Here is an 11,816-nt window from a genome sequence, read left to right as displayed (position 1 = left end):
TGAGGCCTGTGGCTGGTCGAGGGGCTTAGATTGATCCTAGGGGCAGCTGGGATCCAGAGGGTTTAAAGCAGGGAGGTGGCATGACCCAACCTGATTTCCAGAATTCTCTCTTCAGGATGCACAGTAGATAGGAGACAGAACATCTGATGACAAGGGCCATGAGCAAGTGGCAAGGACAGAAGAGTGGGTGGGAGCTGGACACAACTTGCTGGCTGTGGGTGAGGGAGGAGGCAGGGTCTGACCTGCATGCACTGTGACCCCTGGTGACAGGATGCCAAGTCCCAAGCCAGCTGGGAAAGCTTGGAGGTGAGCACTGAGCAGGAGCAGGCTGGAGTGGGGGTGTGATGAGCTGAGGTCTTCCTTTGTCTCCTGTTGATTTGAAACATCCAGTCAGTGGTTGACAGTGGGCTGCAAGGTCAGGACACCTGCCAGGAGATGCTGGCTTGGAGTCCTGGGCTTAAAGTACCTCACAGTCACCAAGGGATGGGAGGGGCCCAGGGGGCCTCAAAAGCCCAGAATGGGACCTCCAGGAATGCCAGAGTTTATGGGGTGGGCCCATGGGGATGCTGGGAGAGGTCTGGAGCCAGCTGAGTAGGACGCCAAAGAATCCAGAGAAAAAGGATTCAAAGAGGAAGGGGTGGTCCTGAGTGTCACATGCCCCCATCGCCCTCCACAGCCAAGAAGTCAAAGCCAGCTGGCAGCTTTGGTAACAGTGAAGTGAGCTGGGAGTGAGTGGGCAGATAAGGGGATAAAACACAAGTGACAGTGGGAGTGACATGGCTGGGTACCCTCTTAAAGCTGGGTCTAGAGCGGTCAGAGGGAGCTATACAAGGAAGGGACCTGGGGGGTCAGCCTTGGGCCTGGGCACCACTGCAGCTCCTGCCACCGTAGCCGCTGTCACTCAGCTGGCCCCAGCCTGCTGCAGGTCCACTGCTAGAACCTCAGGTCTGGGATGCCTCAGGGCCCTTGTGGCCCTTGGTTGGGGTGGGAGGGTGGGGGTGTCAAAACAGTTGTTTCCTGCACAAGGTTTCTGTGCTCTGGATTCGTGCCTTGTTGGTCAGAGGCCTAGAGCAAGGGTTGGCTGGAACGAACAATAAATTCTTTGGCAGCCTTGAGCTTTCAGAAGGAACTGAAATCAGGGACTTGGTGGACCCAGGGATGTGGCTTTGGGCTGCAAGAGGCCAGGCTGCCCTGCCTTTGGACATCATGTACCAAGGTGTCTTTTTATTCTAGATTTGAGCAAGGCCCTCGCCCACATGGGAGAGGCACCAGTAAATGTCAACCTGTCACAGATACTCAGGGAACCTGAAGCAAAGATCTCTCCAAATGGGCAGGATAGAGTGCAGGGTACCCTTGAGCCACACCCAGAAGCAGAGTGGGAAGCAGCCTTGGGGACCACTGAGAAAAGTAAGGCCAAGGTGTACCAAGGTGTCTTTTTATTCTAGATTTGAGCAAGGCCCTCGCCCACATGGGAGAGGCACCAGTAAATGTCAACCTGTCACAGATACTCAGGGAACCTGAAGCAAAGATCTCTCCAAATGGGCAGGATAGAGTGCAGGGTACCCTTGAGCCACACCCAGAAGCAGAGTGGGAAGCAGCCTTGGGGACCACTGAGAAAAGTAAGGCAGCGAAGATTAAGCAAAGCTGCACGCTTTGCCTGTGGCCAGCAGAGGGCAGTGCCTGTGTGCGAGTGAGCAGTGAGTCCAGTTCAGGCCGCTCTGGGGTGCATCAGGCTGTTGTTAGAGGTGGTGGTCTTAGAGTGCTGCCTTGGGCTGAGGGCAGCAATAATTCTCCAGGGAGTACCACACCCTGGATGAAACATCTTCCATCTTTCAAGGATGTTTAACAATAACAATGGCTGATCAGGCCCGCTGGTGCACACCTATAATCCCAGCGACTCAGGAGGCTGAGGCAGGAGGATCTCAAGTTCAAAAAAGTTTTTACGAAACCAGCTTCAGCAAAAGCAAGGTGCTGAGCAACTCAGTGAGACCGACCCTGTCTCTAAATAAAATACGAAATAGGGCTGGGGTTGTGGCTCAGTGGCCCAGTGCCCCTGAGTTCAATCCCTGGTACCAAATAAATAAATGATAATATCAATGGCTAACATTTATCCAAGAGGTCCTCAGGGCCACACACTGCTTAGAGAAGCCAAGGGGAAAGAGCAGAGGTATCCCGAAATCTTATACTTCTCTGGTTCCAGACCAATTCCCCCTCAACAATCTCCTGTGGCTTTTTTTTTTTTTTTTTCTGTCTCAGCATTGCTAAGATATTTGGCACATCCCAATCAATGACAGGGACACCCATCTGCCCACGTACCCACTAAGGAGAGGCAGGTACTAGCCTAGCATGTGTGAGACCCTGGGTTCAATCCTCAGCACCACATAAAAATAAATGAATAAAATAAAGATATTGTGTCCAACTACAAGTAAAAAATAAATATTTAAAAAATAATAATAATAGAATCATCCAAAGCAAACCAACCCCTTGAGCACAGCCCTCCAGGGGTTTTGGTTGCTTTTTACAAAAACAGGGTCATTTCACAGAAACAGGATCATTGATAATTCTGGAAATGTGTGGAGCTGGATGTGAAACCATGTGGGGGTGGGTCCCCCTGGTTTTCTCCTCTTCTGTGTTCTGGAAGTGACCATCTATTTATAAACCCAGGGGTTTCCAGGAACAAAATCAGTTGGCAGCCACCACAGTTTTGCTGGACTTAAATAGCAGAAAAGTGAGGGCAGATAACCAAAGTCCTGTGGGGATTCAGACCACACTCCAGTTAACAAGTCTCAATAAGAATCACTCACTGGGGGTATGGTGACCAAAGAATATGAGATTTCAGCAAGACAAAACAAATACATTCAAGAGATCTCACATGTTGAATAGAAAGTTGCTGAGAGCAGTTTTCTAATGTTGTCACCTCTAAATAATATGGCTTGATTTAGCCATTCCACAATGTATACATATATGTTAAACCATCCCCCTGCACATGATAATTTTTATTTGTTAATTTAAAAATTAATAATAATAATAGAATCACCCAGGGGCTGGAGTTTTGGCTCAGCGGTAGAGTGCTGGCCTAGCATGTGTGAGGCCCTGGGTTCAATCCTCAGCACCACATAAAAATAAATGAATAAAATAAAGATATTGTGTCCCAACTACAAGTAAAAAATAAATATTTAAAATGACAATAATAATAGAATCATCCAAAGCAAAACAACCCATGGTATGCTGGGACCAAAGCCAGGTCTACTGTGGCAGAAGCTCCCAGCATGGAGCAAACTTGCACTCTGAGACAGAGTTCTATGTGGTTCTTTTGCAGGCAGGCCCACACAGGTCCAGGGCCAACTGTGGAGTCATGCTGCAGACCAGTCTGCAGTGGTATTTCTCAGAGTGCAGGATGACCTAAATGCTTGAAGATGCAGGTCCCTGGTCCCATCCCCACGCCACCCCCACCAAATTAGGGGCTAACTGGTGGGATGCAGGCTGCATTTGGGGGATGGAACCCAGAGCCTCCTGCATGCCAGGCAAATACTCTGCCACTGAGCCACATCCCCAGCCCTCAGATTGCACTGTAAACCAGTTCCCAAGTGTCCAGGTGCTGAGATCCTCAAGGTCAGAGTTTTCTAACCTTGGCACCATTGACAGTTTGGGCTGGATAATTCTTTGGTTTGGGGAGGCCCAGGAGGGCGGTCCTGTGTATTAGAGATGTTTGCCCCAGATCTCTACCCAACAGAGGCCAACAAGCCTCTCTCACTGCTTTCAGCTGTGACCACCGTAATCTCTCCATTCTGAAATGTTTCCAGGGGAAGTTTCATGCACCAGCCCAGAATCTCTGAAAGAGGAGGTAGAAAAGCCCTGAGAGACAATGGGATCCTGAACACCCCCGAGTATCTATCACCCTTCTTCTGGCTCTCCCAGCAGTGAGCTCTGGGGGGAGGAAGCACCCAAGCTTGGGGAAATTATTGGGTGCCAGCGCAGGCACCAACGCCAGAACCAGGTGACCCTTCAGTCAGTAGTGGTTCCTGGAGGCCAGGAGAACCTGGAGCTCACCCTGCAGCGCCGCCTGAAAGGGCAAGTGGACGTGCTTGGGATGGAGATTCTCAGAAACCTAGAGCACCTCCACCTTGACCCCCGACCTCAGGGTGAAGGCCACCGCAGCAGCAAGGATCCTCCCCCTACTGGAAGCTCAGGGTCCTGCCCCTGATGAAAGCCTGGCACCCACTGGGGTGCTGACACCTCACCTCCGCATTCTGCGTCTCCTTTACCAGGGACCCAGGACTCTGAAGAATCACTGGCCCTTGGTTGGTGGCAACAAATGATTCTGCAAACATGTTTTTTTTTTTTTTTTCCCTCTCCTCTGTCTCCAGGAGCAGTTCTCCCTCAGGTAGCAGCCCAGCTCAGCTTCAGGGTGGAGAGTGCAGAATCTAGAACTAGCTTCTAGTTCCAGCTCCACCGACAGTTAGCCAGGTGAGAGTGACTTAGTCTCTCTGATCTAGCAGCGCCTGCCTCATAGAGGCTGTGATAGGAGCTGGGATGACGGACTCAAGCGCCTGAAGGGTCAGTCACTGCTATTTATCACACTATTTTTTACATACTAGCTCTTACATTCTGAGCCACACTTTATTGTGCCACAATTGCGGATCCCCCTGGTGGAACAGGAACTGCTCGTATCCTGAGGTTTTTGATATCAAGACAGGACCCGGGAAAGTGCTGTGTTTTGTAGCAAGTGTCTTTATTTTATATATATATATATATATATATATATATATATATATATATATATATATATATATATATATATAATTAGTTTTTGGCAGACACAACATCTCTGTATGTGGTGCTAAGGATCGAACCTGGGCCACACACATGCCAGGGGAGCGCGCTACCGCTTGAGCCATATCCCCAGCCCCCAGCAAGTGACTTTAATATATCAATGTAGGGTCCTCTCAATAAAAAGTCAAATGATCTGCGAGAGGACAGCGGGAGGGAATGAATCTTGGAACTGGGGTATTGATACTCAAGCATTCAGGGAACCTTAGATTTAAATGTGTAGGCTATAACCAGGATATTCCGGGGGGTGGGGGAGAGTATTGAGAGGGACATTGGTACTGCCAGCTATTAAAAATATGACAGGTTAGGGTTTGCAAGGCTGCAGAAATTAAGCCAATGATATTGGCCCATGACCACCAGACAAAGCAATGGAAAGAGATCAATGGAAGAAAATCAGAGCCCAGAAATAGATTTAAATTTGCTAGGCATGGTGGCACCTGCCCATAATCCCAGTGGCTCAGGTGGCTGAGGCAGGAGGATTGCAAGTTCAAAGGCAGCCTCAGCAACTTAGCAAGGCCCTGAGCATCTTAATGAGATCCTGTTTCAAAACAAAAAAATAAAAAGGGCTGGGGATGTGGCTCAGTAGTTAAGCTCCCCTGAGTTCAGTCCTCTGGTACCAAAAAGAAAAAGAAATAGACCTCCCCAGCAACAAAAGAAATGCCAAATGGATCCAAGATTCAACAAATTTAAATGACGCTATAAATGTGCTACAAGAAAACAGAATTTTAAAAAATTATTATGTAATGGGAAAGATATCTAAAGGAAAGGAAAAAGTAAAAAAAAAAAATCAGAAGCTATGGAATCCTTTTAGATTAAAAAGCTATGGAAGCTTTTTAAATAAAGCTTTAGAAATTTAACTAAATTAAAATTCAAGCCAAACACCATGGCACTGGGCACACTGTCCTGGAAGGGCTGGGTTTCTCTCTGGCCCTTTCCGTACTTTCTCTTTTCCATCTCTCTCTTCCCACTCTCTGGGCTTAGAGCAACGGAGCCAGCTCAGCATGGACTGAAACCTCTGAAACTATGAGCCAAAGTAAATCTCTCCTGCTCTAAGCTGTTCTCGTATTTTGGTCACAGGATGACTAACACAGACACACATCTAGAACCAGAGAGCTGACAACATTACAAGGTATTGCCAAATGCCTCTCCAGAATGTTTGTTTCCATCTCCATTCCTACCAGTCTTACAAGTGCCTGGATCCCAGTGCTCTTCATCCTTTTGCATTTTTTCAGTCAGATGGTGTGTGTGAGATGGAACTTGCTTTGACGCGCGTTTCCTAATCGCTAATGAGCTTGACTGTCATCCGTTTACTGACCATTGGGTTTCTGCTTCTCTAATTTGCCTGTTCACTTCATTCGCTGACTTCCTAGTATGTTAGTATTTTGTTTGGCTTTTTGTTTTTTGTCTTTTTCCTATTGATTTATACAAGTTCTTCATATATTTCCACTTCAAGTGGAAATCCTAGAGAATTAGGTCCAGGAAGGGAGAGAAGGACCATGTAGAAAGTGGGAGTGCAATCAGACTGCCCCATCTCTCCTTCTGCTCTTCAAAATAATTAAGAAAATGAAAAGGAACCACAAAATGGAGAACGTGTTTGCAGTGTATACATCTGTCAGAGGACTTGGACCCTGTTTTCATGAGCTTTTGCGTCACGGTGACCAACATGCCCAATAAGAACAATTTAGAGGAGGAAAAGTTTCTTTGGGGTTCAGCATTTCAGGGGTCTCAGTCCACAGACAGCCCACTCCACTGGCCTGGGCAACATCATGGGGGAAGCTGCGAAACTCATGGCAGGGTCAAGAAGCAGACAGAGAGAGAAAGGGGGGAATGGACCACAGGGAAGAAGTACCCTTCCAGGGACACCCCCTGTGACCCACCTCCTCCAGCCTACAGTTCCACCAAGTCAGTCTGCTCAGGCTAGGATGGACTGCGCAGGTTACAGCTCTCACAATCCGATCATCACTTCACCTCTGAACATTCGGGCATTAATACAAGGGTTTTGGGGGGACACCTCAGATCTGAACCATAACATATCCTAAATATATAAAGAACTCATAATTGAACAAGACAAACCAAAGTTTTAAAGGGGGGCAAGACATTTGAACCCATTCTTCACAACAGAAGAAGTACAAATGGCAAATGAGCACAAAAACAAAGTCAACCCCATCCATCATCTGGAGATGCAACTTTAAACTACAATGAGATAAACCACAACCACTTGAATGGCTAAAATGAAAAAGACCGACAAAGTGTTGGTAAGGATTTGGAGCAACTGGAAGATTGCCCGGAAGAGCACAAAATGGCATGAACATTTTGGAAGAGTTTGTCAGTCTTCTCTTAAAAAGCTAAGCAGGACTTACCGTACAACCTAGTACACCCACTCCTATCTTACTTGCCCAGGATAAATGAAATCATAGGTCTACACAACACATATTCTTTATTTGCAATAGACCAAAACTGGACACAACCAAATCATCAGTGGAGTGAATAGGTAAACAAACTGTGCTGTCTGCACATAACTGAATTCTACTTGCCAATAAAAGGAAATGATTAGGGGGCTGGGATTGTGGCTCAGCAGTACAGCGCTTGCCTAGCACATTCGAGACACTGGGTTCAATCCTCAGCACCATACAAATGTAAATAAATAAAGTAAAGGCATTGTATCCACTACAACTAAAAAAAAAAGAAAAAAGAAGAAATGATTAGCGAGGACACCAGGAGGCTGAGGCAGGAGGATTGAAAGCTTGAGGCCAGCCTCAGCAATTTAGCAAGACCCTATCTCAAAAATAAAAAAGGGCTGAGGATGTACCTTAGTGGTAGAGCCCAGCTGAAAATCAGACACACAAGTATATACTTTTCTTAGTCCATTGGGTGCTATAGCAAAATACTATCAGCTGGGTAGCTTGTAAACAACAGAAAATAAGTCCTCACAGTTTTGAAGGTTGGGAAGTCCCAGATTGAGGGGACGGCAATTTTAGTGTCAGATGAAGGCCTGTTTCCTGGTTCATAGGTCCTGATTCAAGGGGGTGACCTCTTGTTGTATCTTCTCATGGTAGCAGGGATAAACCAGTTCTCTGGGGCCTCCAAGTGTGTTCATGAGGCCTCCACCTTCAAGATGTAATCACCTCCCAAAGACCTGTCACCTTGTTGGTCAGGATCTTGATAGATGAATTCTGTGTGTGTGTGTGTGTGTGTGTGTGTGTGTGTGCATGTGGTGGCAGGTAGGGGCAAAAGCATTGAGATCAGCAGGGCGTGGTGGCACATGCCTACAATCCCAGCAACTCAAGATCTCGAGATAGGAGCACTCTCCTACTGCAGAGCCCTCTTAAAGAAAGGAATCTTTTGCCATCTTTAACAATCGTTTGGATAATTTTTCTTTAACAGCTAATATCTCTTACTGTGTGACTGAGTACCAGTTTCCTCATCTGTACAGTGGAAAAAACAACAGCTTCATCTTTGAGGCATGGAGAGGATCAATTGAGATTCCAAATAACTTTGGTAAAGGGTAAAGCTAAAGTGTATACACACTCTTGTTCCAGAGGTCCCTGTTTTAAGTCCTAGGTGGAGGACTGCACAAGCCTGGAGTTGATTGGCCTGGGACAGGAGGAGGAGGCCTTTGAAGTTTTTCTGACTCTGGTGGAAAGGAGCTAACATAGCCTGAGAGGCAAAAGTTGTAAACTTTGGTGCCCACAAGGGAAAGGGCCATTCTCTGTTCCACCCCGGAATGCAGCCCTTTCGGCCCTTGGGCAATGCGGTTTGCAAGGCCTTTGGGGCATCACCATGCCGACCAGTGGCTCCTTCTTACTGTTGCTGGGGAACTGATGTCTCCAGAGAAGGGTTGGAGGAGTTTTCGTAGAGAGAAGGGGGAACTCAATTCAGGACCAGCGGGGTTTTCGCCATACTGGATGGAAAAGAATTTCAGTACGTTGCAGTCAAAAGCAAAGGCAGAGGTTTATTTAGGAAAGTAGATACATATTCGAGGGAGAAGTGGGGATGGGGAGCAATCTCAAAAGAGAGACACCTTTGGGGTAAAGTATGGAATACACACTCAACGGAGAATGCTAGCCATGGCCAGAGGGAGGGACAGCAACCCGTTGGTGTAGGGTGTTCATGTCTACAGGGGGCCGAGAGCCGTGCTAGGGGCTGGACTAGAGACGCAGGCAGGGTGGAGCTACACAATTTTGCACTAGTTTTTATCATTTGCTTACATATTTCCCTCATTTTATAAGGGCAGGGGCCAAGGGCAAGTTGCTCAAGCTCAAGATTTACAACTGTGCTTTCTGCATCTCAATGGCTTGTGGGAGGGTCCTTTCTTTTTCCTAAATCCCATCTCACTATCATCTTTGTGCCCTTCCACCTGCAGCGCCCGCGGAGTGGATAGGGTGGACTGGGATCTCTTGGAGGGGCCCGGAGCTGGTACAGTGAACTCCAACATTTGTATTAGATAAGGGCATACAAAAGCTTTCTCCCAGACCATACTAAACCGGTTGGTACCTAAGACTCCCCTGTCCTGCGGTCCGCGCCTGCGCACTGGAGCCCGCCGCGGGCGGGAGGAACGTACCAAGCGCGGGGTCGGGGGTGCGCGCGGAGACCCCTGCGGGCTGGGGCTCACCGAAGCAGCTCCTTGCCGGCTCCGGAACTTGCAGTCCCCGGTCTCTGCCTTCCGGTTGGCGCGTCGTGGGGACTCCCTCCCTCTGAGCTGGGAGAAGCGCAGCGGCATCTTGGCGTGCACCTCCCTTGGGCGCGCGGACCCAGCCCTGGCACCTGGCCCCAGGTAAGCCGCGGGGGACGCCACCGTCCCACTTTCTGGTCTCGGGAGCTGAGGTTCGGGGGCGACCTGCGAGACTTACGCTGCGGGCGCACGACTGGGGCCCTCCGCGGCCGGCCCGGTCCGGCTCCCAGAGCTCTTACGCACGGATGAGGCCAGAGCTGCGGGACAGACCGCCCTCAGCCACTTCGGAGCCGAGAGCCGCCCTGGATGCTGTTACCGACCGGACTCAGTTAACCCGCGGCGGCCCTCCGGCTGGGTGCTGTCCTCGCCCGCGGCGTAGCGCAGGCGCCCGGTGCGCGCAGGCTCGTGGGCGCACCTGGCGGGTAGCCGAGCCCGGGTTCTGGACACCGTCCTTCTAGGCCACCGGGGACCCTCACCCCCACCTCCCGGGAAAAAGCAGAACGTTCTGGTGGTGCGTTGTTTCAACAGATCTCATTTTGTGTCACTTTTGCCTAACTTAAAGGTCTGGTGATGTTTGATTATTATTTAAGACGTCCCCCTTTAGGTTTTTGTAAGCCAAATGTGTATGTGGGACAAAATCTAAAAATATATATTGGTTTTCGCTCGTTGACTTCCAACACATTCCTCCTTTTCCCCACCACCTTTCCACCTGCTTAGAAGCCCAGGACTTGAGGGCCCGCTAGTGTTACCGCTGTTTACCGGTGATGGTCCTGGCTTCCCCGATGCTGAAGTATAACACCAGAGAAGCACCCCGAGGCAAGTTTAGGGTGGAAAGTAGAAGCTTTATTAAGACAGCAGAAAAGACTTCTTCCCGGAGGAAGAAGGGGACCCAAGAGGTGGAATCCGTGGAAGGGATTTATAGTTAAGGTCTTCTTTCACCTTTCCCACATTTTGTCGCTGTTGCTGTCCTTTGTTCTGTTATCTTGCAATGATAGAATGTAGGTGGGGAGACCTGAAAGGTGAGGGGCTGTTGGGCCGGAGGAGTAATCTGGGCAGGAAGGACCTGGGGCGCTTCTGATTAGCACCTTCCTGTTTGCTGGGAGCTGCTCCATTAACATTTCTTTAGAATGGGCTCTGGGCCTTGGGAACTTTAACATTTCAATTTCCCCAAGTGCTGCTCTGCTTTCCCGTTCCCATTCTCAACCTGGCTTTCATTTTCGATTTTACTGGATGTTAGACCCGATTTTCCCAACTATACTAACTACCTATCTTTAAATCTGGCTTCACTAGTGCCCTAGTATGGGGGGGGGGCGCGGGGGACGGGGTGAGAGGTGGGGACTGGTGGGCCTGGGCAGAGTAAGAATTGGAAAAGATCTGGCATAATTAAGGCACCTTAGAAATAGAGGAGTGGCCCCTGTCTCTGGGTGCCCTCAGGGAAAGGATTGGCAAGAGCAGTCTGAATCGGATAGCCTCAGATTCATTAAGCCCACACATTTATCAGTGGCCTGGCTTCCTCTGGGGGACCAGTAGTCCCTCGGACATAAAGGACCTCATTTCCTGCACCTGATCAATGCCTCCCCTGCCCTTCTTACTTTACTTCTGTATAAAAAAATAGGATTCCTTCTCAACTCTGAGGCCCATCCCTTCCCCCTCCTGTGTTCTCAACCTGTTTCCTCTGGAAGCCGGGGGATTTGACCTTTGTCCTGTGTGGTTAGCTTGCCCCTCTTCCCATTGTACTTGTTCTCTGTTTAGGGTTGCAGCCAATCCCTTTCCTCCCATCACCATCTCCAACACTTGAAGTATAGTCAGCCTTCCACAGCTGCAGGTTCTGCGACCAATGGGAGGTCATAATTATCAGGAAAAAATTGTGGGGCTGGAGGTGTAGCTCCACGCTAAAGCCCGGGGTTCAATTCCTAGTACTGGGGGGAAAGGAAAGAAAGAAAAAAAAAAAATTGTGTCTGCCCTGAACATGTGCAGACTTTTTCTTAAAATTAGTTCTAAACGATAGGGCTTAGCAATTATTTACATAGCATTTACATATATCAAGTATTATAGGTAATCGGAGAAGATTAAAGAATGTGGGATGATATATACAAATAGTAGCATATACAAATGCTACTCCATTTGATTTAAGAGACTGGAACTGGTTTCTCACCCCAAATGCCCGAGGGCAGTTATTCTCCTATATTTGTGTTTTGGTAATGGGGATTGAGCCCAGGGGCAGTTTACCACTGAGTCACATCCTCAGCCCTTTTTATTTTTTACTTTGAGACAGGGTCATGCTAAGTTGCTCAGGGCTTTGCAAAGTTGCTGA

This window comes from Callospermophilus lateralis, chromosome 1, assembly GCF_048772815.1.
Source record: "Callospermophilus lateralis isolate mCalLat2 chromosome 1, mCalLat2.hap1, whole genome shotgun sequence".
Taxonomy (NCBI): domain Eukaryota; kingdom Metazoa; phylum Chordata; class Mammalia; order Rodentia; family Sciuridae; genus Callospermophilus; species Callospermophilus lateralis.
This window is presented reverse-complemented; position numbering follows the sequence as displayed.